Here is a 27,709-nt window from a genome sequence, read left to right as displayed (position 1 = left end):
AGTGAATAAAGTGAGAATAAGTAGAGCAGTGGGTAAGGAGGTAATGATACTTGATCACCTGTCCTTGAGGCCAGAGGAATTCCAACTCTTCCTCAAGGTCACAGGGTCATGGACTTGTAAGGTCTCTCTCTCTGGCCTAAATTCCAACCCCAGTCCTTGGCTCCCCGCGAGAAAAATTTCATGCGGAAGCCGGGCTCGTGATCCAAGTGAATTTAATGAGAGTTAAAAGAAGCTTCAGGTTTTACAAGGCACCCATAGGATTCCTTTGACCATGGGGCCTGGCAGAGACTGCCTCAGGTCATGCAAGGATCTCTCTCCTCCCAGGAAGACGACCTGGACCACCCGTCTCCCTTCTGGTTCCTGCCTTTTCAAGGGTTCCCGGGGAGGCTGGTGAAGGACCCCAGGTCAATCCCATTGGCTGAACTGCAATCATCTGGCCCAGGTGGGCTGCTCCAGGTGCAACATCCATCGGAGCCCACGGGCAGGAAAATCCAGCTTTCCTATGCTGGCTCTCCTGGGCATGCGTTAATGGACTTTCCCATCCCTGATGTAGGGTTCCACAGATGCTGTGTGAGATTACTTCAAAAGCAAGATCGCGCCCGTGGCCAGGGGTCACTTGGGTGCTGGAGTACCTGCCTTGTGCTGCATGTAGCACTGCAGCAGGGGCTGGGAGGGGGCACTGGGGGGCTCCCTCAGCCCCGTCTAGGGCTCCAAGACCGGCAGGGCCTCCCCAGCTATGTGTAGAATCACTGAGAGGGAAGCTTGTTGTCCTATCTAGACTGCTGATGCTTCCTAGATCAGAGGATTTTCTTTTTTATCCCTCTGGCCAGCTAGAATGAAATTGTCTCCCACAGTCTCTGGGCTACAGCTCAGTGCTGTTTAAGGCTGACACTGCTACAGCGGGTCTTTGTTATGGTAAAAGCTGCCAGGCCCTGTGGCTGAGTTCTGGCATTCCTTAGCTAGGTTGCTTCTTATGCTGATTTATGTTAAGGGACTCCCCATGTGGTGCTTGGAGCTGAGCAACCAGACTTGGGTTTGAGTTTTAAACCAATCATTTATGTTTCACCCTTAAAAAAAATTCTACTTGTGATGTGCTCAGATTTGGTGGCTGTCAAGCTGACCCCCAGAGGGGGAGATGCAGCTTATCAGGGGGGTTGTTTACTAGTCGGCCAATTGGAACTAAATTTGCTCCCTGGACTCCCGACTTTCTGCCTTTTTCTCCCACACCATGATCTTCCTAAGGTAATAATATATTTTTTCTTCTACTCTAAATTATGGCTACCCACCACCAACCCCTGACCGTGAGCTCAAGGCATCCAACCGCATGGAGAGCTCAGTGTGGGGTTCCCCTCGTGTCTGAGATTCTGCCCCCTCTCAGGGCGTCCACCTGCAGGGATCCCTGCTCCAGGCAAGGGCATATCTGGCGCCTGCCACTTCGTCAAAATTATAGTGCTGCTTTAAAGCATTCTTGGTTTGCTTTGTGAGTGGAAATCCCACAAAAGAAGGGGTTCAGGAGAAACCCTGTTACCCTAGTTCTAATTTCAGAACTCCACCTCCCCGTTTCCTTCACCTAATTTCCTATTTTTCTGGTCTGGCAGCAGGAGCTCCAGATAGATGGGTCCTATCTGGTTGCCATTTTCTCTGAATCCCTCCATCTATTTTTTTTACACTCTTAAAAAGTACAAAACATTTACTCTACAAGCGCAAAAAGATTTTCAAAAGCAGGGAAAAACCTGAACGTTCAGTACATGGTTCAATCGTCTTTTCATCTCTGCGCCCTAACTATGCTGAGCTCCATGGAACTGCATGGAGGGGAGCTATTCTGGCGTCATCGAGCCAAGTGAGTGTTTTGAATTACCTCAAGTGAATATTTGACTGGAAAGCATAGGGTGTAAAAAAAACCCTGAAATCAGATGGTGCACATCTATCACAAAGAACAGGGCCTTGTACTTAAACCTTTTTTCTGAAAATAAGCAGCCATCTAAGTGAGATGTCAACTAAGTCCGCCCAGAACAAGCAGCACAGCCAGTGTGATGCCAGGGTGATAAATAATAGAATCTCAATCTGCAGGTATGAACAAGAATCAGAGCTTAAGTTCGGAACACCCAGTTTGCAAAAGGACTCAAATGCACATGCGGGGTGAATTCCCTCTGACCACAGCCCATGGACATGAACAGATACAGTTAAGTTCAAATGTAACACCTGATCATTTGATCTCTTCAGACTAATTTTAATTTGGTTCCAGTTTTTAGTATTTTTCACTTTCTGTTCGATTGAGGTTTTTCTCTCTTTTATCATTGTTAGTTTTTCTTTTCTACTTGTTTCTTGATTTTGTTTTGTATTTTTTTTTAATACATATGAAATCCAGGAGAGGCAAATTCAGAGAGACACTAACAGAATTAACAATCTCCTAGGGACAGGCAGGGAAGATTTGGGGGAGTGAGGGGGGGGCTAACAAAAATGAATATAAAAGAAGGAAATGATGTAAACCTGATTGTGGTGAGGATTACACAAATCTTAATATGACTGAAGTATTGAATGATATATGTGAATTATATGAGAATTAAAATAAAACAAAAGCTGAGGTCAGAGATAGGGCAGCAATTTAGCCCTGAATCTCTTGGTGAAGATTGAATGTCATTTTGTGCCAAGAGCCCATTTTTCCACTCATGAAGTTTGGGGAACCGGCCATGCTCCTTCATCACTTTTCTTACCTCAATAAATGGGTACAGTTCACTCTTCTCCCTTTTCTTCTCTGTCACATACTTTGCAGCAGTCAGGGGAACAGAACTTACAGTCCTGAAAGGGATCCATGAGTGTTAGTCCAGGTAGACTAGAGAAACAAATCCACACTCATATGTGTATAGGAAAGACCTTTATATACAAGAACAGTTGTATATTGAGAAAGCATTCCAGCCCAACCAAGATCAAGTCCATAAGTCCAATATTAGCCCATGTCTGATATCAATCTATAATGTTCTCTTCAGACTCATGAAACACCTTCAATGACCCCAAATGCAGGAAGATCACAGGTCAGTAGTTGCAAAGTCTTCTGCATCCAGTGGTGGTAGAAGCATCTCAGCTTTGGCAGGGTCTCCATGTGGCTCCTCCAGTTCCCAGGGCATGGGTTCTATCAGTGTGGTGCCATGTGTCTTGTTAGTAGGACATCTCTCAGGGAATGAGCAGAAAGATAGTCTGCTGCCTCCAAGGAGGAAAGACCAGATTTCCCAGAACCCTGACGGGAAGGCCAGGCCCACAAAGAGGCCTCATTGGCCATAACCCAATAGAGAGACTAGAGTCTACCCCTTCACTCTTAATCCTCTCAAGTCCCAAATTGACACCAGATTGTATAACGACAACAGACTACCCCTTGTCCATTTGACATTTTCACAAAATTCTTTAGCCGTATATAATTTCAAAACAATAATAGAATCATATCAGTATCTAACAGTATAATATGAAAATGCATACATTTCACTCCGTGCCACCCTCCTTTAAACATAATATTCTGTAAGTGATGAAACAAAAATATCCTATGCTTAACAATTGCAGGTAAGGTACACCCACATATTAATCCTATAATTCTATGAATATATTCCAGTATCTATGAAAACTTGTAAGCTAGCCACTTCACGCCTTTATCTGGCCCATTTTGGCTATCCAGTTTCTCTACTGCCTACTTCCATCAACCCAGTGCTCTGAGGAGACAATCATATTCTTCAATATAAAGAGTCTTCATGCCAGTTGGAACCTTGTGAAGTCCACATCCACAAGAAAGTCAAAGCAGGACAGTTCGTCTATACAGTCTGCAGCAGTATACACCAGTGCACAGGCTCAACATTCTTCTCTTCATCTGGTCGGGTTCGGGTCAAGTCAATGTGGGCTCCCTCTCTTGGCCTCACCTCAGTGTCCATTGGTCGCATTGCCTTTAGGCCTTGGCCCCATCACCAATTCTCTACAACTCTAGTCCCCTCAGAGTAGGTCATGGACTTCAAACGAGTCAACCTGCTCTCATCTTCTTCTCTACTGCCTGTAAACCAGGTCCACGAGTGTCAGTGGTCAGAATGAACCCGCTGCTCTATTGCTGCTATTATGCCACTTTCACTCAACAAGCAGATCCAGGTGGTCACCTAGCAATCATTTCAGGCTTCTACAGGCTCCCTTGAATGTTCAGTACTAGAAAGGAATTTCTTCAGGCTTTGAGATTTTTTCCAGTTTCTGACAAAGACCACTATTCAAAATTCAAATATTACAAAAGTTCCCTTTTAATGCACATGAAGCTCTTCCTCACAGTGAGAGCAGTGCACAGAAACGGACCTTGATGCTGGGCTGCTCTGTGCGTGCTTTGGTCAGTTGGGAGCTGCTGATTCACAGATTCACTTCATGTGGATGAAGATGCTTGTTTGCTTCCCCGTGAGTTTATCGCGCTTCAACAGAGAAGAACCCTGTTCTTGGGTTTTGCCTCTGCCTTGCTCCTAGCACCGCTGGAATAGAAAGATTACAAATGATTTTTTTGTTGTTGTTTTAAAAAACAGAAAAGAAATGCCGTGTACCTGTTAGGTAAGTAGAGGCAGAACTGAGGGTGGTTGCTGTGCATGCCAAACCTCCTCCCCATCACAGACAGTTGAAAGCTGCTTCAGGCTGGAAAGATGCACACATTTAGGTCCTTGTGACAGGAAGCAGGTCAACCTGGGTGGGCCCCCATCTAGACCAGGTGGGCTTAATTCAGTCAATGGGGTCAAACAGTACCGTCAGCCATGCCTACTAACAGGGTATGGGTGGGGGCCTCAAACCAGCTGTCATGCAACCCAGCGCGCGTGGGCTGTCCAGTCCGCCCCCACCCCCCACGAGCATATTTGCCTCTTCTATCCTTTATAAAGTCACTTGGATCACAAACTAGGTTTCTGCGTCAAGTGGTTCTTGTGTGAAGCCAAGGACAGAGGTACATTTCTCCCAGAGAGAGCCCTCACATAACCAAATCAGATTATAGCCTTCAGTGTTAGGGTTCCAACGAATTTTGGGGGAATATCTCAAGTGGTAGTGGTAAGGACACAACTCAATCCATATTATCTCTTTATTTTGCTCAGCCAGATGCTTGCCCTTTGAGCCTGAATTGTTGCAAGGCTTATTACCCCATCAAGTGTTCCCAGAGCAAGCCCTAAATGGGCAGTAGTCACACACAAGGAAGATTTACAGGGGACACTGTTAAGAATGATTAATGCTTAAGTGTTCCTTGTCTCCCCAAATGTACCATGTGGCAGAAAATTTGTTAGATCACTCTCCTGGGAGAGATATACCTCAGCTCTTGAATAACTCTCCTGGTCATAGAAGTCAAATTCCAAGCTTTTCATCCAACATTCATAAAGCTAAATAAATGTTACATAAACCTAAGTTCTCTACCTTGGATAAGACAAAGTAAAACCATGACTTGAGAAGGTTTTCATTGAGGACAGAGACAACTTCAGATATTCTAAGCCTATGAAATTGGTCATGATTCAGGCAACTTGCCAAGGAAGCACGTAATACCAAGGTGGGAGGTGGAATGAATAAGAACTTGCACTAAGATTCCATTCCATCAGGTGCAGCTGGTGACTTTGGAGGCCCAGAGCAGGCAGTGGGAGAGAGAAGACCAGAGCAGGGGAGGGATGTGATGAGCTGGAGGGTAGAGGGAGGGATTATGTGTTGTCCTGCTGTCACCTCCCACCCCACTGTGACCCTTTAGTGATGTGGGCCCAGGTTTGTGATGCAAGTGGGTTTGAAGCCAGAGGGGACTCAGAGTGCTCAGTTGCCTGAGTGCAACTGCTGTATCCAGAAGATGGAGGAGATTCTCTTTCTGCTGGAACTGAAAAGTGCTTCCTGGCTGACCTACCAATACCCCACCTGGTTCACTGTTTTGACCTTGGGCATCCTGTATGGAGTGGGTTGCTTCTTCCTGGTCCTCCCCTTCCTTCCAAATACTCCACCTGTGCGACCACCCAGGAAAAGGATAAAGGTAAGAAATTCTCAACCCAGCCATAGGAGAGATTGATTTTACCTTGTTTTATAAATTTTTCCTTTCGTAATTAATTTCCTGATAGGGGAAATCTCAAGAAAGAAGAGACCATCAGCCCTGGCTTTGGAATGTTGATGAGGGCTGGTGCGTCCTTACTCACTGTTAGGACTTTGTTCACTGCATTGGTATCATTTTATCCTTGCCGGCTTATGTTGATTTTCATTATTTCTGTTGGCTTTCCCTGTTTGTGAAGCACAGGAGGCGTGGATGCATCATGATCATGGACACAAGGGTTGACAGAGTTGCAGGTGGAGAGATCTCATGGCAGAGGGAGGGATTGTGAGATCAGCAGTGTGGAGAACTTCCCCATCGGGAAGCTAGGGAGTGAAGGGGGATTGATTTCAAGACGAAAAAATGAAGGAGGCCAGAGGGGACAGAGAGCTTTAGACCTGACTGTGATTACACAACTCCTTTTGAAGGCAATTTAACCATGGAGGGGGGGCGGGGTGTTGTTCTAAAATGGATATGGTAATCATTGATTGTACCATTGCCCTTGATCTGATTGAACGACTGAACTATTGACTCGTATGATATGTAAATCATTTGCCAGTAAGATGAGCATTCAAAAATATTTCTCTTTGAAGATCTCAGACCTCCCATCTCTAGTTGTTATAGAGGGCAATAGGTAAAAATCCCCAATATAGTGACGCAGTGGCTAAGGACTAGATGACTAGACATTTCAAAGGGCAGCTCTCATTACTGGTCCTCAGTCTCTTTCCTTGAGCTCCAGTCTCTGGGCCAAGGCTCCTTTTCTGTCTGGGCTAATTGAGAAAGCATGGCTGACCCCGGGGAGGAAGTGGTCAAGGGCTGGCCCAGAGCTTCAGCCTCCATAATCAAAATCTTGCCCACCAGAACACTGAGTGCTGAGAGTGTGTGCTCTCCGTGAGCAGAGGAAGGCTGACGGAAGAAATGCACTCTAGGTCTCACACAGAAGCTGGTTTCTGGGCTTTAGTCATTCCATGGAGATTGTCATTCTTCTAATCACCAGTAAATGCCTGCAGTTTGTCACAAAGAACAGACGCAGGATTGGATTCCAGCCTGACTTCCTCTCTTGTGCCCCAGCCTCAGGTGGAGACAAGGAGAAGCAGCAGGTCAAGGGACAAAGGTGACGCTCTGAAAGGTAAGGTTCTGCCCATTCAACCAAGCTCTGTAAGCTCTCCTGTCCCCTCCTCTGCAGGATGCCAGTGGCAACAGCCCGTCTCTCTCAGGTAATAATCCTGAACAAAAGGATACTGTGGATGGAAACAGAACCCAGATATTTCCCAGATGTACAGGAGGGGCCTAGGATGGGATGAAGGCTGGCCAAGGTAGGACCCAGTAGGGAGCAGTGGGGGTGTCAGGAGCAGATTCTGGTGGATTTGGAGGTGGAACATTGAGGGGTAACTGCGATAAGCTGTGTAACTTTGTCAAGGTTCAGATTGCTCACTGAGACCCCACAGACAATATTGGAAACCGATGCTCCTTGAAATGCCAAAGCACCTCCTGCCCGTGGGAGTAAGCTATCATTTGACCTTGAGCTCTGGAGAGTCCAACGTCCTAAGTGCACAGCCCGTGTGACATTCCTTTCGGTCCTCTGGGAGGGCTGCACCATAACGGTTCTCTTGATTTCCAGTTTTCCGAAGCTTCCTGCAAGAACTATATGGCGCTCAGAACCTGCGTTTGCGTCTTAGGCAGAAGTAAGTAACCTTCCTGCTTCAACGCGGGGTGCATCTTCCAACCAGGGTGCCTGTGTGGCCTCGGGCTGCAGAGCAGCTGGGATGCGCTGGTTTGGGGGACACTTTCAGGGATGGGCAGAGAATGACAGGAGTCCCAGGCAGTGGGGTGGGGCAGGAAGAGCAGGCCATCAAGGCTTGGGGAGGGGCTGAGCTTGCACCGACCCTTGCTAGCCTGCTAGGTCTCTTGCCCCTTCAGTCCTGGCAGTAATCTGGTCCTTCTGTCTCCTGCAGCCACTTGGGAAACCCACTTGACACTGGCAGCTTTGGTCAACAGAAAGCTCAAGCCCTCTCTGGTAGCTGGCGAAATAGAGGTACGGCTGAAGTCCACGTCGGTACGCGCGCCCCACACGGTTCTGCGGCTCATCCATTCCGGACACCTAGGTCTCAGAACTCCACCCTTCCACGGGCCCAGATGTGCATCTCAACTTCTCATGTCTTACCCGCCTTGAGTCAATCACCAGACTGCGCACATTCCCGTGAACCTGACAGTCTTTCACCCACACCACTGGCTCTTCCCTCACCCAGTGCCAAACCCCCGGATTCAAAGGCCTACCTGCAGCCTCCAAGCACTCTCTGGGACTCACCAGCCCCGCACCCCACAGGGACTCCTTCTCAGAATGACTTGTTGGCAAGGCCCAGGCAGAGCCCATCTCCACACAACCGCTGCTCCACACCTGCCATGGCAGCCATCACAAGTCAGGATCCCACAGGCCTCCCTACTGCCTCCCCACCCCAGTGTTGGGCAGCTGCCAAGAACTTACAGCTTCCCTCCTTGGAATACTTTGGGTCTCTGAAAGAGCACTCTACCTGGCACCCCCAAGAAGACACCTTTCGGGAAGGACCCACAAAGAGGCAGGGGGAAGTAGGGAGGCCCACCTTGCTCAACCCCAATGTCCACAAGCTGCTGGAAATAGAAATCACAAAGGCAGAGAAATGGAATATTTGGGAAGAAAAAGGAAAGGGTGTATCAGAATACCATCTGCAGGCCTTAAATATGTTGAAGGCACTCGATGGGGAGCAGATCACTGCACCTCCCCAGCCCTTCTGGAATGCCAGCATCAAAGCAGAGCAGATACCCAGCCCTCAGAAGCATTTTCCACAAAAATTCAGTGAGTTTTTCTGGGGTCTACCTTTTCTGCACAGGGAGTCTCTGGCAGCTGCTCTCAGGGTCTCTGGATCCACCCTAGAGTTTCCCACTGTCTTATTTAATGAAATTCCTAATGCCTTACCCGCTCAAATGCATGCTAAAGAGTACCCACTCTTGTTGCAACGTCACTCCTTGCCCTACACTGAAGGCCGATTCCAACTTTTACTTCCAACTGCATGCCAAGCCCAGGCCCCACCGCCGGCTACAGTCCTGACTCCGCCCGGTCCACAGCCCCGTGGCCCACTCGCAGTACCTTTTCCTCCTCCTCACAAGAGTCCCTGTGATGAATCCTGTCTTACCGTCCACACTAAGTCCCAATCACGCATTCCAAATTCACTTCAACAGCTGGAAAGCCATTTTTTAAAGAAACAACAGGAAAGTGAGAGTTCTTTACCCTTTATGATGCCACGACCCCAGGAAGCTTTTTGTCTTCGCAAACCCACTCATCCCCAGGACAATCAGAAGGTGCAGACCCCAAAGACAGACCCCAAGCTTCCTGGCTGCTTGAAGCAATCGGAGCTCCACCGCCAAGAGAACTTCCCTCAATTGCAGGGGCCCCTCGGCAATGGGACTCTTGAGTCTCTGACACTAAAGCAGCCTCAGGAAAAATGGCCAGGGACTTGTCTGGATATGAAGCAGCCCGAATGCTCCTGCTCAACACCTGGAGACAAGCAGGGGAAGAATGTAATGAAGACGGTGTCCCCAGGAAGATGCACACACCCTGGACCGTCGCTTGCGTGCTGCAGAGCCGGTGTCCAGCTGAGGAACAACTCGGTCAATGGACAAGGGAATTACTTGAGGAAAATATCCAAATGTAATCTATCTCTCTGTGGATCAGGAAACTACTGCCCAAAAGGAACTCCGGGAGCCGACTCAAAGGAGTTAAGTGATTTGAGGATACACAAGGGGATTAACGCAGGAACTTACACCCTAAGGGGTCCAAATAAAATCCTACTGGAAAACACCCTGAATGTCCACATGTGCAGGAAGGTGGAGCAGATTAGAAAGGATCAGATCCCTGGCATTGTTTGCCGTTCATGTCTTGCGACGACCACGCACGCTTTGTCTATTTCCCTGACCCACCCACATGTTGTCAATGTGGCCTCCTGGGGAGAGCTGGAAGATCTGAACACAACGCAGAGCCTTTCCTTTCTCAGCCCGGGCACTCAACAGGTGCTGGACTCGCATATCGTAAGGCTCCAAATGAGGCAGAGGTGGTGCATGCCCCTCAAAGTCCTTGAGCCCACAAACCTCTGTAGGACAAGAAAAGACAACGCAATGTCCTTTCCAAAGTCCACCTGCTTAGCCACCCCTAAGTATTGAACTAACCTAGTAACTGAGGCTGTCAAGGTCCTGGGAGAACCCTGTCAGGCAGACTGGGGAGAGAGAGTGACCCCAAAGAAATCAAGCCCTACCCTGGAGAGTCCTTTTGCTGATTGCTCCCCTACAGAGGAGCCTGTTCAGGGAACCCCAGCCTACCCCCCACTTGATAATGACAGTGGATGCTCATTGGCCCTCAGGCAGCCGTTTCCAGCCTTCATGCCCAGTATCCTTGGCAGAACCTTCCAGAATGAAAGTGTCCAGAGAGAGAGCCTAGAGCAAACCTCAAATCTAGTACTGACCAGCAAGGGTTCAAGGAAAGAGGGTGCTAGTTGTGCCCCAGATTGGAAGTGAACTCTGAATGTCCATCTTCAAGAGCCAAAGAGACAGGGTTGGTGGTGGTCAAGAAGTCCTCTTCAATAGAGCTAGACGATAGAGACACTTTCAAAACCAGTGTGCTGGCAAAATCTCAAACCAATGATGTGGACCGGGGGTGCTTCGAGGCTCTAGGATGTAGTAAAAGGTTCCTGCTACCTGGAAAGTGTGCTCCAGTTCCTGAAAAGCCAAGCCTTACAGCACGAGTGTGCAGTGAGATTAAGCTCCAGGTGGAGGTAGAGGCAGAGGATGGTTCTCCATGCTGTCCTGTTGACGGGCTCCTTCAGGACTGCACCACTGATGTGCTCACTGCCACCAATGTTTTGCCTTCTCAGGTGGTCCATTGCCGCCCCCAGCATTTGTTCACTGGGGATAAGCCAATATGTCAAGGGCCAAGTGGCTTCGTGGTGGCTAGAGCAAGTTACATGGGGCAGCAGAAGCTCAAAAGCCCCAACCTTCAGGACCCCTCGACAAGGAGAAGGAAGGATGCTGTTCCCACTGACAAGAGGGAGACTCATAAATGGCCCAATCCAGAAGAGCATGGAAAAGGATTAGCGGGAAGAGGCATCTCCCAAGTCTGTGGGTTAAGCCAGCCTGTGCAAGACAAGGCATTGGCTGAGTGCCTTGAGATCAAGTCCTCACAGCTCCCACCAGAGAAGGGACAGCTTCCTGCTGAGGGCCACAGCAAAAAATGGAGGAAGCACTTTGTCCAGTGGATTTGCTCCAGCAAAAAATCTACAGGACACGGTGATCCTTTGCAAAAAGGAAAGCCCGTATTACCCTGTGGTCACAGCCTTGGGCCCCTTCAAAGACAACCAGTGTCTCCTAACAAGGTCACGGAGGCTCAGGTGCTCACGACAGATGTTGGCCAAGTCCTAGAGGGGACACCAGGCTGTCATCAGGAGTATCTTGCGTCAACGTTATGTCCACGAAAAGAAGCGCAGGCCTCAGTTAATGGATGTTCCTCCAGCTGCAGGGCTCCTTTCTTTGTAGAACACAGGAGAGTGGCAAGTGTGAGACCCTGCCTCCACCAGGCGATACCTGACTGCCAGAGCCTTCCCACCACGAGCACCTGTATCAGGGATGTATTCACAAATTTCTGTCCGTTCAGGGGATTCAGTGTCAGAAGCCACACTCAGCCATTGCCCCCCAGGGTGTTTGTGTGCCCAGTCAGCTTGCAGCAGCAGAGGCGGAGGAGGTGGGCTTACTCCAGTTACCCTTACCACTGCCCACGTCACTGTCTTCGAGAATATGTCTTATCTGGCAAATTAGAAGACGCTTCTTCTGCTCTGATTAGTAGGAAAGTATCCATGCCAGCCACTTTAGCCTGTTCTGCACAGGCTAATGGCTTCTCTCAGCCATGATATTCATTGTTCCAAATTGAGATTTTCCCCCTCCTACATTAAAGTGTGACTTCTGTGCTGCATGGCGGGATCTAGAGGGGGTGTCATGTGTGTTAGTCTGTGTAGACTAGAGAAACAAAATTCATACACTCATATTTTATGAGTTTTATATAAAGGTTAAGTGAACATTGAAAAGCATCCCAACCCAGTTCAATCTAAGACCACCAGTCCAATAGTATCCCATGTGTCTGACACCAATCTACAAAGTCCTCCTCACAATCCAAAAACACACGGGGAGACAAGGACTGCAGGAGGAAATTGTAGTCCGTGCGCTGGCAGGTTCTCCATGAGGCTGCTGCAGAAACCAGGGCTGCAACAGGGTAGGTCCATGCGGCTTCTCCTCAGGGATCTCCCAGGAAATGAGTCTTTCCAGCTGCTTTAGGGACCTAACAAATGCATATCCACCCTGGTGGCACTATCAGAGAGCAAGAGACCAGAAAGGCTAGGCTCACAGAGCCATTGATCTCCCTGCCCTTCAATTAACCCCACATGAGTTCATTGACGAGGTTGGCATAATATACCTTTAACTATGTTAGATACTGCGTCTCCTTCTCTGAGTGCTAGCTTTGACTTCTCAAAGGGCAGGGCTCTGGAGGAGGTTTTCAGCAGTGTTTCCCACCCACTTCCATCCCAAGTTCTTCATTTTGCACCTCTTATGATTTATGGTAACACCCCTACTGTGAAAACCTCAGAAGGTCCCAACACAGTGAAGAATGTTCCCTGGTGCCATTACTTTGTCTTCAACGTTATGTGGCTGCAGTTGATAGGTTTTGAGAGGCGCAATCCAGCCAAGAAATTCCATCGAGGGTCCAGAAGAGGTTTAGACCAAAGTAGCGTCTCATGGTACCAAGCAGGCATGAGACATGTGGCGGCCTGTCTAAGTCCCACATGTGCATTTGATGAAGGCTGCCAAGTTTGGCATGGAGGTTCCGCCTCAATACACCTGTCACAAAATGGGAAATGACATATTTTGCTACCTTTGCCTCTCTCCCAGCCTAGGGTAACCTCCAGGATGGAAGTCCCAGGTCTGACACATGTGGGTGGGAACTGCTAGGGAGGCTGCCAGCGGGGGACTCTGCTCACCCACTGCACCAAGGGAAAATCCGGTTCACAGCTCACATGCCTTCCTCTGTATATAAACCCGGAGAAGGAGCAACAGCTTAGGCTGAGTGGTACAGGATGAGCGTCTGTGTAATAACCACTAATGGTTAGGCACCATGGACACAGGGTAGGGAAGGATACAGTGAAGAAGAATATGAAGCGTTGGACGTAGCAAAGGAGGCCAAAGAGCATGAGGATCCCCAGAAATGATGCAAGACACAAGCGGAGCTAACACAGGCTTACAAAGGGGAATCGGCCAGGTGCTTCACCCCAGCTTTAGCTAGCTGCCCCCACAGCAGAACTTTATCTCCTACAGAGAGCACTGGGTTGTATAGCAAAGGCACAGCTTTCAAGCAGGGAAGGTTACTTTCTCAATACTATCTTTAGTGGGGCGACAAACTGTTATTTTACTTGATTTCCATCTCCTGACTGGGGGAAGGATGAGTTGATAGCCAGGGTGGGGTAGAGTGGGGATGAGTCAATAACAGGGTGCCAGGACTCAGGAAACATGACCCCAGGCTTTTGGGCTTCACACATGCATACACACACGCGTCCGCGCTCTAGGAATGTTCTCACGAAACAGGACCCCAGGCTGGTGGTCTTCACATGCACACACACGCGTGTGCACACACACACATACATGCTCTAGGAATGTTCTCAGCAAACATGACCCCAGGCTGGTGGTCTTCACACACACACACACACACACACACATGCACACACACACACACACACGCTCTAGGAATGTTCTCAGGAAACATGATCCCAGGCTGGTGGTTTTCACACACACACTAACGCGCACACTCTAGGAATGTTCTCAGGAAACATGACCCCAGGCTGGTGATCTTCACACACACGCACACACACACACACACACACACGCGTGCACGTGCTCTAGGAATGTTCTCTGGAGAGAGTGGCTTCTAAGGACTGAGTGCTGCAAAGAAAGTCACAACTGGGAGCAGCCTTCCCTTCCCCTAGAGACTCCTGGGAAATCAGGATGTGCATGGAGATTAGACATCACCTGTCTTGATAAGGGAAACCAGTTCAATAGTGGTCAGTGTTTCCTCTGTGCTTCTAACACAGGGTTTTATTTCCTGGGCACCAGATTATAGAAGAAGGCAGGAAGGCCCCCCAAAATATGATTAGTTGATCCGCTAGAGTAAATTCTCATGTGCTTAAAAGAACACCCCTGGTGGGCCAGGGTTTACTGTTTACTGAACTAAACAGTAAAGGATGGCGAGGAAGACATCCACTGAGCCTTGACCTCCATGCCTCAGTCAGGACACCAAGTGTGTGTGTGGGGTGGGTGGGGACTGACACCAGTGGTGGAGGAGGGAAGTGGACATAGGCCCCAGAGACTGCTGGTACAGCAGCATGATGTTGTTTCTGGAGTCCTGATTGTGCCAAGGCAGCCTCTGGAGTGACTGTGGCAGTAAAAAATCAGATTCTGGATCTGCAGAGCCTGGATCTGGGGCCTCTTGGGTAGCAGGTAGCTTGGGTGTGTTCCTAGAGAGTGAAGAGCTGGACACCGGACTACCCGCTGCTGAACCCTACCGTTCGTGCTAGGTAAGTGCACGGAGATGGAGAGAAGACCCTGAAAGAACAGCAAGGGGTGCATGGACCAAGCCCCTTCCCTTTCCCCTGCCACCAGGTCCTCTTATATGGTGCTGTGAGGTCAAACAAAGGGAAGCCCACTCAGACCTGCAGAGACCTCAGCGAAACACCTGCCCCCCACCCCCCACAATTCAGCAGACATCTCACAAGGACACTCACACATACCCGAGAGAGAAACCTCACACACATACTTCCTTGGAGACTTCCAGAGAGACTCAGAGGCCTCGCACAGAGACTTCATATGAAGTTCTCAGCATCCTTTATGGAGACTTCTCAGAGACCCCACAGGGACCTCACACAAAGCCCTCCCACATAGCTCACTGCCAGCACGGGAGAATTAGCAGCCGCTGTCCACCCCTGAGCTCCTGGAAACTTTCACACATTGTCTGCAGTGCCCCCCATGCTTGTGCATCTTTGTCCTCATAGCCTTGCTTGGGAACAACAGAATCACAAACTGCACGTAGTTGTGTGCAAATTTTTTCCACTGAAACGTTTTCACTAGCCTGAACTCTGAAGTGTAGTTTACAATTGAAATACAAGTAAAACTGCCAACACCAAATGAGAGTGTGATTTTAGATGGTGTGCAGTCAAATGTCGTACGCCACACTTTTACTTTTGCTTCGGACAAATTCTCTAATTGGTGGGGAAGTGACTGACTACTTTGGAAGCAACAGAACAGTCCATCAAATGGGCTTCAGGACTCAAATATATAAATAGACATCTGATCTGAACTCAAACTCATTCCCCAAGGGGCTCATGAACCTCATTTTTTTGGAAGAGTGAAGGAACCCACATGAAAATAACAAAATTTACATCACATTGTGTCTGTCTGGCTTAATTTCTCAATGAAACAGCTGTCATATCTGAAGATATGCAGGGCAACATTCCTTTTATAGCTCTGTCGACATAATTAATATGATTTTTCTGTGAAATGTAATATTTCTAAGTTATGCAAAGTCCTAATGTTTATCTACCACAACAAACTGATAATATTTCGAAGGATGAAGAAATAGATCAAGAAATAATAATTAATGAAATACACATTTTCAGGCAGTACCATTTACAATAGCCAAGCGTAAATGAAAATATCTATATCTATACTTGAATAAAAAAACAACAGATTTATATGAGGAAAACTTCAGAAATTACAAGAAATCAAGAGTGACCTCAGCAAATGGGATAATATCCCATGCTCCTTGACCAGACGACTCAATGTAGTACAGTTATCAGTTCTACTCAAGGCACTAGACAAGTTTAATTCACTCCTGATAAAATTACCCTCATCTTTCTTCAAAGAATTGCAAAACCACTGATTACTAACTTCATATGGTAAGGGCATAGGTCAGGGGTTGAACCTACAAACTTCTCCTTGGTAGAAAGATAAAACTGTTCTCATAAAAGACTTGTAGGCTGGCTTTGAGTTGGAATTTTGGGGTCATTTAGGATTTTTTTGTGGCATGTGATTTTTAGGGCTTTAAGGTCATTTGGGGTCATTTAATTTTTTTGCGCATTAGGGTGGTTTGGGCTTTAAGGGTGTTTTATAAGGTTTAAGGGAGTTTTTAAGGGATTTAGGGGTGATTTTTTGGAGTGTATAGGTATTTTTTAGCAGGTAGGGGTGTTTTTAGTGATCTTACAGGGTTTCTTAGAGATTTTAGGGTATTTTAAAATATTTTATGTGTTTTTCCCCAGCATTTTATGTTTTGTTGGGGCTTTCATGTTGTCTTCAGGGCATTTATGTGGTTTTGGAAGTTCATGGTTTGGGAATCTTCTAGGGATATGATTTGGAAGTTCCACATGTTTTGGGAGGCATTTAGTGTGTTATTTGTGGCTTCAGAGTGTTATTTGAATTTTAGGGAATATTATGGCTTTTCAGACATTTTAAGGCTTTTAGGGTGATTTTAGTGTTTAAGGGTGTTTATTAGGCTTATATGTGTTTTTATGGCTTTTAGTGTTTTGTTAAAATTTTAGGGTGCTTCTTAAGGCCTTAGAGTGTTTGGGGGGATTAGGTTTTGGTTTTCAGGGCTTTAGGGTTTTGTTGGATTATTTTTTGCTTTCATGGTGAATTCATGTCTATTAGGCTGTTGGACTTTTACAGGGTTTTATAGTGCTTCGGGTTGCTTTGTAGGGATGTTCTTGGGGTTTTAAAAGACTTTTAGCGTGTTTTTAGGGCTTCACGTGTTCTTTATTTTGCGTTTTAAGGCATTTGCATAATATTAGGGCATTTATTATGTTTTCGGGACGTAAGGAGTTTTTTTTTAAGACTTATGGCGCATTAGGGTGTTTTAGAAAGCCTTTTACCATGTATTTAATGGTCTTAAGATGTTTTAGAGAGTCTTTAGGTGTGGTCTTAGCATTTTAGAAATATTTTAGACGTTTTAGGGTTTTTAAGGCATTTATAGTGTTTTTACGACTTTTAAGGTGTTTTTAGAACACGCCTGACAGGTACACACTATTTCAATCAGGCTCTGGTTAGTGCCTCTCAATCAATTGGTGACATGGGAGTCTGGATAATGGATTACCTTTACTCTGCAGATGAGAAAACTCACTCAAAAAGACACAGGTGTTGACCCACAGGCACACAACTGGTTAACAACAAAGACATATTCACAACCAGTGTTGGGAGCCAGAGCCCTAAGCCCCACATACCTGTCCCCAGCCGAACAGTCAATCTATCCTGAACCATCAAATGATCTGAGCAGATCCTCCCACCCAACTCACCTTCCCATGCCAAATATTTTATTTCAGAAGGGGGCAGTGAATCTGCAGCTCTGAGAGAGGGACATATCTGATCGGAGCACATGGAGCAGATGAAGGGGGAGGAGGGGAATGTGGAGCACATCCTGGCACACCAGGACTTGAGGATGATGTTCCCACTCAGAGAATCCAGTCCACATAGAAGACCACATGGCCAGCCCCACGATGAGACAAGACACCCCTCAAAGACCCATAGCCTTAGAGGGGACAACACTGAAGACACAGTGTGGGAAATGCGCCCGAACTAATCCTGCCACACCGAGGCATAACACTAAGGGGGTACAGCAGAAGAGCAAGAAAACGAAGCATCAAGGTCCCCAGGGAATGCCAAAGGATGACTTTGGGGCCAGTACTTGGTACACCAACAGACTGGACTGGAAAACACTCTTAAAGGCCAACAAACCGACCTTGAACTAACGATGAGCCACTTCTTTCTTGTTGAGTTGTTTTCATTCATTGTCATTGGATTTTGGTTGTTTTGTTGCTTTTAGTGCTTGGTTTTGCTCTGTCTTGTTTTGTGTATGTTATTACATCTACAGGTCTGTCTAAATAAGATAGGCTGGATGAACAATCTGGAGGAGAGAAAACAGGACCAACACTTCTGGGGAGACATGGGAGAGAGGGAGGTGTGGGGAAAGGTAGTGGTGTTAAGAAACCCAGAGAAAAGGGAAGAACAGGTGATGCAAATCGGTGGTGAGGGGGATGTAGGAGGCCTGGTAGGGAGTGATCAAGGGAAATGGAACCAATGGAACCAAGAGGAATTACTGAATTACTGAAGCACAAATGAAAAGTGAGCATGGCAGTGGGCCCAAGAGGCAAATCAAAGGGAATAGAAAAGCAAGCTAGGAAGCAAGGGTCAATTATAGAGGTTTAAAAAAAGGCATGTACATATTTAAATATATGAGCATGGGGAAATAGATCTATGTCCCTATATTTATAGGTTTTGTATTAAGGTAGCAGATGGACATTGGGCCACTGCTCAAGGACTCCCTCGTTGCAAAAATACTGTTCTATTAAATTGGCATTCTATGATGCTCACCTTCCCTACACGATCACTGAACACAAAGCAGGTACATAAGCAAATGTGGTGAAGAAAGCTAATGGTGCCCAGCTATCAAATATATAGCATGTGAGGTCTTAAAGGCTTAAAGGAAAACAAGCGCCCATCTAGCTCAGAAGAAACAAAGCCCACATGGAAGAAGCACACCAGCTTGTGTGATCATGAGGTTTTGAAAAGATTTGGTAGCAGGCATCATCAGAACAAAAAAAATCTTATCATTGCGAATGAGCGGGGAGTGCTGGGTACAGACACAAAGCCCATTTACAGTCCTCTGGACATCCCTAACAGAAGGGTGTCAGGGAGGAGATAAACCAAGACAGGTACCAGATAATAACGATGAAACACAGCTTTCCCCTAGTTCCTACATGTTTCCTCTCTCCCACTATCATGATCCCAAGTCTAATTTACAAATCAGGCTAGACTAGAGAATGTACACTTGGACAGATAGGAACAGGAAACATGGGGAATCCAGGGTGGATGAGCCCTTGAGGACCAGTGTTATGAGTGCAGACTCGGGAAGGGTGGAGGGAGGGTAGGTTGGAAAACGGAAACCGTATACAGGGATCTACATTTAACCTCAACAGAAAAGTGGGTGAAGGAACACCAGACAGTGCAAGATATGAGAAAATAATTAGTAAATTATCAAGGGTAGCTCGAATGGAGGGGGAAAAATGAGGAGCTGAGGCCAGGGGCTTGGGTGGGGTGGAGAGTGGATATTTTGAGAATAATGAGGGCAATGAATGTACAAATGTGCTTTACACAACCGATGTATATATGCATTGTGGTTAGTGTTGCATGAACAATTTAAAAAAAGGTCTGGACAGAGGGCACATGCAAGGATGATCTCAGGCTGGATTAGATCAGCAAAATCACCTACTGGAGTTGCCTCACCCTGTGTCTATTCCTGAGTCAGGCATGAAGCTTAGGGCCCATAGTCCCAGGAGCTGGACAGGGAGGGAGGCAGGGTTCTGAGGTCATTCCATAGGGGCAATGGCCCTCCTGTCCTGCCCGGCCCACCCTCCTTTGTAATCCTGCTGGCTGGAGCACGGCTTTCATGGAGTCCACACCATGGGAGCTCTACTACTCATGGGGGATTGGCAGGAAGCCTCTGCTTATGCGCACACACCACCACCTAGCTGGAGGATCTCTGTGAACAAAGCCTGAGGCAGACAACAAGCCCACTAATTGATGCTGTAAGAGATACAATCAGCATCCAGAAACCTGCAACTGGGAGTAAGAGGCAGCATACTTGGCCCCAGCCACTCCCACTGCCATCTTCAAGGAGTGACATTCTAAAGCAGAGGGTTTTCAAAAGGCACTGCCAGGACTGTGGAATGAGCAGCTCATTTGTGGGCATGGATACTGTGTGATCCAGAAGTATTACCTCTTCCTTTCCATTCAGGTGAGACAAAAAAAAGTTCCAAATAGAAAGCCATGCATCTAAACAGTATCCAATAGCCACTCATGTGCAGTGCTGCTGCCTCCAAAGAGCTTTCCTAGGTTTTTCTCTCTGTGGACAGATATACCTTGGTCCTTGGCTCTGCATGAGAAAGAATTCACGCCAAAGCCAGGTTTGTGATCCAATTGTGTTTTAGGAGAGATAGGGAGGTATGGTAGGCAACCCTGGTGGACCCCAGTGGCTGAATTGAATTTACTTGGCCTAGGTGGGTCAATGTGGGTGCAGCACCCACCCAGGTGTACCTGGCCTTCCTGACTGGAAACCTGGACCTCTGAGCACGCTCGGTGTGCCACTCTTTCCTGGGTGGCTAGCTTGGCCCTCTGAGCATGCATCATGGACAACCTAGTCCCTATGCTAGCTACCTAAAATTTACACCCTGAAGAGATATGGACCCAAATCTTTGGGGTACAAGGCGACGACATCTTTAGGTACTTCCTGCTGGCAAAAGGGTGAAGTCCATACCCTTTCTACTCTGCTGGGAGGGGTTGTCCATTCAGGTCTAGGATGGATAAGGTTGAGGTGGTCCAGGAGATGGTGGTCCTAGAGGTGGCACACTTGGTTCAGAGGGCTTGGTAACTTGAGAACTTCTGGAAAAACAAACAAACGGACAAAAGGGTGAACAGTTTAACTGAGACAAGGCTAGGCTTGTGAGGTGGCAGTGCCCTTGAAATTAGGTGAGTGTCACAGGAAACAAAAAAAATCCTAGGATTATCAGGCATGTGTGTTTGTTCGTTCTAAGTATAGGCACGGGAGTAAAAGCATCCACAATTTCCCCTATGAGGGTACAGGGTTTGGGAACTACTGGGTGCACTGAGATCACTGTTTCATTTATGATCCTAATGTTTGGACCCACTGATAAGAACCATGCTTCTATTTAATCCTATTATCCCTCAATTATTAACTTTGGTCAAACAAATTTTGTTTTCATTAATTACTTTCATAGTTATCTATCTATCTATCTATACACACACATTTAATTGAATGGAATGAAAAGGTCATGCGTTATAGCGTTAAATTGTAATATTGGAATACTACAGCGGGAGTCAACAGGGATCAAAAGAAAGTAAGTGTCTGAGTCATTTTTAATTTTCTTGGCTTCAAATTGAATAAAAGACTTGTAAATTACCCAGAGACCAAATTCCCATGGTGCCTCCTACAACGGGTAGAATGTTCAGGGATGTTTCAGGGCTGGGAGATTAGTAACCCCTAAGTCCAGGATCCCTTAGGGCAGGGGTCCTCAAACTGTTTACACAGGGGGCCAGTTCACTGTCCCTCAGACCGTTGGAGCACCAGACTATAGTTAAAAAAAACCAAACTATGAACAAATTCCTATGCACATTGCACGAATCGGCTACTAAGTAGGACATGCAGAGGCAGCAAAAACACCCTGAGGGTGGGATAAATGTCGTCAGGCCACATGTGCCCCACGGGCCACAGTTTGAGGATGCCTGCCTTAGGGGTTCCTGGGTGCACTGGGGATGAAGGTCTCTACTGCTCCTCAAAAGGAGAAATGCTGTAACTTCTGGCATTTCGGCCCACTTTCCAATCACTTTACAAAACTGTTCCAGGTGAATCAGGGTTAGAAGGGAAAGTGTACCATTCTCTGGCCACCATTCTCCTTTCTCAAATAAAGTTGCATAGTGTATCAGCTTTTGTTTGTCTAGCCTCTGTGTCAACTCTATCCCAATTGGACAGGATTCATGCAAGGGGGCAATTCCTGAGTATGAAGCTGCTAAGTCCCATCTAGAAAGCACAAAAGAAGGCTATGTAGAGCTTGCTGCCTCAAGGTCAATAAACCCCACTTGAGAGCGAGCCCTTTGTTGCCCTGAATCTGTTGCCTCAGGAAGATGCCCCAGCAAGAAGTAAGGGATCAAAGACAACTCACTGAGGTCGACTTTAAGTCCAACCATTATTCTAGACAAGCTAGGAGAACCACTGCTTGGGATGGCCCCATGGCCCTCCAAGATGCCTGCTGGCGGGAGCAGACTCTCAAATTTCTGAAGGGAAGGGGCATCTGGAAGCTCAGGGAACCTTAAGGGAATTGGAATTTCTGTCTGGAACATCGTGGCAGTGGAACTGTGTATTAAGAGCTTTCCCCAAAAGTGCCTTAAGCAGCAACACTGAAAGCCAAAAGGTAACAGTTACACAGGAAGGGTTCCATATGCCATTGGCCTAAGCCTGGGCCACGGAAAACCAGCCTGTAACAAGGAACAAACCTACACTGGTAAGAACACTAACACTATAACGCCTCAAGTTTTAAATTCAGGAAATAATTTTAAACATTTTTATTCTTTACTTTCATAGTTATCAATATGTATATATGGCATTCAAATATATAAAACGTGCAATGTTTTTGAAATGTAACCAAATTGTCACATTGATAATTTATAAGTTTGGTACCAGATAAGTTTCAATTAAATGTTATAAAAATGTTGTGCTGGGCATTATAGGGCTAAAGCAGCTTGTTTGAAAAGCCAGGAGAAAGGGAATGGAGGGGAAAAGGGAAATATTTGGCTCCCAGGACAAGGCAGGGCTAACTCCCAGGTCTATTCAACCAGCTCCCTAGGCAGTGCCCTTCCACATGTTTGGGCTGGTGGGCACCATCTTGGCCAGGGTCACAGGCCCCGTTTCCCCATGGCCACAATGGCGGCTATATAGGATCTCTGGGAAAAGCTTAAACAGCCTTGACAAGAGTGAAGCCATTATGAGCTGACAGAAGGCACCATGTAAAGTAAATAAAGTAGCTATGAACTGTAAATGAACTAGCTGATGTAGGGGAGGTAGGCTGTGCAGATGTGCCCAAGGGAATGTCCCAAAGGATATGGATGCTCAGAAGATTCGCGAGAGCGACCAGAGCAGTCTTTGTTCAACTAAGAATGACTAACTGCAACACCCTGCTTCTCTACTCTGCCTGCTTGCACACCTGCACATTGCAAAAGTATAAAAACCTTTGGACAATTAGACTGGGGCTGCTCAGGAAAAAAAACTTTTTCTGTTGAACTTGCCAGCGGTCGGAGTAGTTTTCTTTCTGGGAATGGAGACTGGCTACAACATTTCGAGGTGCACCGAGATCCAATTGCCACTGTCTGGGCTTGCTTAGAAAGGAAACCTCCTTAACAGGAGTGCTCTCCCCAGAACTACGGATTTCTGATTTCTCTAGGCCAGGGGTCCTTAAACTCTTTAAACAGGGACCAGTTCACTGTCCCTCTGATCAGTTGGAGGGCCGAACTATCGTTTCAATAAAACTATGAACAAATTCCTATGCTTCCTGCACATACCTTATTTTGAAGTTTAAAAAAAACACACAAACAAACGGGGCACAAACACTCGGCGGACAGGATCAAGGTCCTCGGCTATCCGCATGTGGCTCACAGGCTATTGTTTGAGGACCCCTGCTCTAGGCGCTCACAAAGAGAATGTAGTTTCAGCCCTAAAGCCTGGAGACTCCGCAATTTGTTTAAAGGTGATTGGACAGAAGAGTTCCTGATTTGCCCATGCAAGACTCGTTTTCCCTTCCCCTATTTCTCAGAGTTCATAGTTATGTTTATGGGGAACCAGGACATCCCTATCTGATCCCTAACATTGATGCGTGGAATGACATTTCCACTAATAAGCCAGCATAAACAAAAGACTTAGTTCCTCCTGCAACAGAAAGGGTTCTTGTTTCAAGATTTCAGGAAACATGGCAGGACCAGAAAAAAAATAGACCCAAGGTCCTAAAACCACTAAGGTGGAGGCTGCCCTTCCCCAACCCCTCCCCATACCCCTCTGTCTCGGCTTTATTCCTTTTTGCAGGAGGATTCTGGGAGTGGGAGAACTAGCTTACGACCCTTCATTATCACTGCCACCCTGTCAGGTGCATGGGGCTGGAGAGAGAGAAATACTCATAACTCCTTTCTGAGTCCACACCCCAACATACACTTGGGCTGGTATGGGATCTCGACCGCCCCACCCCCCAAGAAGGATGATTCGGCAGCAGCCATTCTACACTCAAGGCAAGCAGCCCCAACACCTGGGGAAGACCCCTGAGTCCCTTTTTGGGTATATATCCCCTTGTATTCCAGTGATTTGTATAATTGGAATCAACAAAATCCCTTTTCCTGACAAAGCAGGTCTGATTCCTTGATAGAAACGGTTTTCCATATGCATTAGCCCACCTCCAGAAATTGCCAGCAACTTCTCCAGGTGCTGTTCACAACACAGGTACAGTAGCCCTGCCAGAGAGAGGCCCAGTAAGCAGTCAATGGACATGATGGTCAGACAGCAGGCACTCCCCATGTGAGGGAAACTCTTTTTGCCACTGCATGAAAAATGTGAGATCCAAACTCCTAGCAAGGCACAGAAGGCCTAACCAGGTATCACCAGTTTCTCTTGCAGGCCCTCAGTGGAACAGCTAGAAAACCTATGAATTTATCTAAGGTCAGTGAGAATTTTCAGGCTCTTACAAGAGAATGTCTGCGTGCCTTTTTAGAGTGACTGATGGAAGCCTACGGGCTTTATATCCCTAAAGGCCTGGAGGCCCTGAGAACAGGAGGGCAATAAGTATTGCCTTTATTACTCAGTCTGACTCAGACATGAAAAAGAAGTGGGAAGGGTTTGACGGGAAAAATCTTAGTGATTTGGTACAAGTGGCTCAGCGGGTGTGTAACAACAGAGATGATCCTACCACGACAGAGACAAAGAAACTAGTTAAAATACTAGGAATTGCCATGAGAGACCCCAGAGACTCAGGAAAAGGAGAGCATGGCCCACTTACGGAGAGACTGACCTGTGGGCACCGCCAAGCCATGGGGCAGGATCAATGTGCCTACTGCAGGAAAGAAGGACATTGGAAAAATCAGTGCCTTGAATACCCCAGGAGAAGCAGACAACCCTCCAATAGAGAGGACGGGCCTCATCCACACCTAGAAAATCCCAAGCAAGAGACAATAATGCTTGAAGAAGCTGAATGAAGGTGTCCGTGCTCTGTTTCACTTGGTCCCCAGGATCCCAGGCTAACTGTCCAAGTAGGAGGCCAGCCAGTCAATTTCTTAGTGGACACAGGGATTACCTTCTCAGGTTCAGAAAAGAGTACAGGCAAATTGTCAAAAGGAAAGATTTGAATTACTGTCAGCATATGATTGCTTCCAAAAATAACTCACACCAGAAGATTTGCATGGAGGTTAGGTGGGTTTCTCAAGACATCATGATAAAAAATATCTGTCTGCCCTTTGTCCCAGTTAGCCATATGATTTTTATGGCACTGGCCCCTGGCTTGGCTGTTGAGCCAGGGAAACTGTTTTTGCAGGACGTGAGGCGGTGGCCTGTGGCCATCAGTGGAAGGACAAAATCTCCACAGTGGTCTTCCTGTTTCAATATGGAGCCACCTATATCACCTCTCGGACATTATTGTTGTCCTGGGCTCAGAATCGCCACCCCAGGTCTAGAAGGCACCTAACAGATCCACACTATTTGAATCAGGCTCTGGTTAGCCCCTATCGATCACTTGGTGACATGGGAGTCTGGACAATGGAGTACCTTTACTTTTCGGATCAGAAAACTAACTCAAAAAAACACAGGTGTTGACCCAGAGGCACACAACTGGTTAAAAACAAAGCCAAACTTACAACCATTTTCTGGAGCCAGAGTTCTGAGCCCCTCGTGGCTGTGCCCAGCCGAGCAGTCCCTCTCTCCTGGACCCACCAAAGATCTGAGCAGATATTCCCCACAACCCCTCCCAAAGATTTTATTTCAGAGGATAGCATTGAATTTGCATCTCCTGGACAGAGACATTATCTGATCAGAGCACACAGAGATGAAGGGGAGAAGGGGAGAGTGGAGCACATCCTGTCCCACCAGACCTTGAGGATGATGTTCCCACTCAGAGAAGTCAGTTCACATAGAAGACCACATGGCCAGCCCCACGATGAGACACAATGTCCCTCAAAGACCCATAGCCCTAGAGGGGACAACACTGGAGACACAGTGTGGGAATTACCCCCAAACTGATCTCGCTACACCGAGGCATAACACTAAGGGGGTACAGCAGAAGAGCAAGTAAAAGGAGCAGCAAGATCCCAAGGAAATGCTAAAGGTGGACTTTAGGGTCAGGGTTTGGTGCCCCAAAAGACTGGACTAGAAAACACTTCTAAAGGCCAACACATAGTCCTTAAACTATCTATGAGGTTTTCTATCTTGTTGACCTTTGTTTTCTTTTATTGTAATTGGATTTTTGTTGTTTTGTTTATTTTGCTGCTTGGTTTTGTTCTTTATTGTTTTTGTGCATGTTATTGCCTCTACAGGTCTGTCTAAATAAGATAGGCTGAACGAACAATCTGGAGGAGAAAAAAAAAACGGGACTAGCACATCCTGGAGGACATGCGAGAGAGGGAGGTGGGAAGAAAGGTAGTGGTGTTAAGGATTCCAGAGACAAGGGAACAAAAAGTGATGGAAATCGGTGGTGAGGGGGATGTAGGAGGCCTGGTAGGGCGTGATCAAGGGTAATGTAACCAAGAGTAATTACTGAAACCCAAAGGAAGACTGAGCATGGCAGTGGGCACAAGAGGAAAATCAAAGGGTATAGAAGAGTGAGCTGGGAAGCAAGGGCCAGTTATAGATGTCTAAATAAAGGCATGTACATATATTTACAAAGGGGCATGGGGAAATAGATCTATGTCCATATGTTTATAGATTTAGTATTAAGGTAGTAGATGGACATAGGGCCTCCGCTCAAGGACTCCTTCATTGCAAGAACATTGTTCTCTTAAATTGGCATTAAACGATGCTCACCTTCCCTACACGATCACTGACCACAAAGCGGCTGCATAAGCAAATGTGATGAAGAAAGCCGATGGTGTCCAGCTACCAAAAGATATAGCGTGTGGGGTCTTAAAGGCTTGAAGGTAAAGAAGCAACCATCTAGCTCAGAAGCAACAGAGCCCACATGGAGGAAGCATACCAGCCTGTGTGATCACAAAGTTTCAAAGGGATAAGGCAACAGGCATCATGAGAACAAAAAAATCTTATCATGGAGAATGAGAGGGGACGGCCGGGTATAGACCCAAAACCTATTTGCAGTGCACTGGACATCCCCTTACAGAAGGATCTCAGAGAGGAGATAAAAGAATACAGGGTATGAGACAACAAAGAAAAACAAAACTTTCCTCAAGTTCTTTTTTTTTTGTTTTTTTGCGCACCCCGCGGGCGCCCGGGGCCGCCCCCTCCCCGGTCCCGCGGCGGCGGCGGCTCGGGGCTGGGGGGGGGGGCGCCAGGGGAGGGGGCAGACACCAGGGGCAGCGGTGGCGGCGGTGGCGGCTCGGGGCGGGGGGGGGGGGGGGGGGCGCCAGGGGAGGGGGCAGACACCAGGAGCAGCGGTGGCGGCGGTGGCGGCGGCGGCTCGGGGCCGGGGGGGGGGGGGGGTGGGCGCCAGGGGAGGGGGCAGACACCAGGAGCAGCGGTGGCAGCGGCGGCTCCCGGCGCCATCTTGGGCTGATCGATGAATTGAACAAAGAGGATCAATTTCCGATCAAGCGAGTTATCAATGGGGGCCGGGGAGTGAGAGGGACTTGTCCCCGAGTCGGCCCCGCTTTTCCCGGCACCCCCCTCCTCCCCTCCGCCGCGGCCCCCCGGCGGCGAGGCAGCCCGGCGCCCCCGGGGAGGCCGCGACCGCCCGCAGCCCCCACCCCCGAGCGAGAGGCCGAGAGAGGAGAAGCCTGACCTGCAGCTGC

General features: G+C 47.5%; 1 long non-coding RNA gene across 1 annotated transcript in view; it reads right to left on the bottom strand.

Annotated features, from left to right (window-relative positions):
- Positions 1-2,873: 2,873 nt before the first annotated feature.
- LOC142435885 (uncharacterized) overlaps positions 2,874-27,709 on the bottom strand; it is a 240,223-nt gene continuing 215,387 nt past the window's right edge. The window contains exon 4 of the long non-coding RNA XR_012781647.1: positions 2,874-4,484. This is a non-coding gene — a long non-coding RNA (uncharacterized LOC142435885). The remainder of the gene's footprint in view (positions 4,485-27,709) is intronic.

This window comes from Tenrec ecaudatus (genome assembly GCF_050624435.1).
Source record: "Tenrec ecaudatus isolate mTenEca1 chromosome 5 unlocalized genomic scaffold, mTenEca1.hap1 SUPER_5_unloc_5, whole genome shotgun sequence".
NCBI classification, from domain to species: Eukaryota; Metazoa; Chordata; class Mammalia; order Afrosoricida; family Tenrecidae; genus Tenrec; species Tenrec ecaudatus.
Note: the sequence above shows the minus strand (reverse complement) of the source record. Positions and strands in the feature narration are given on the sequence as shown.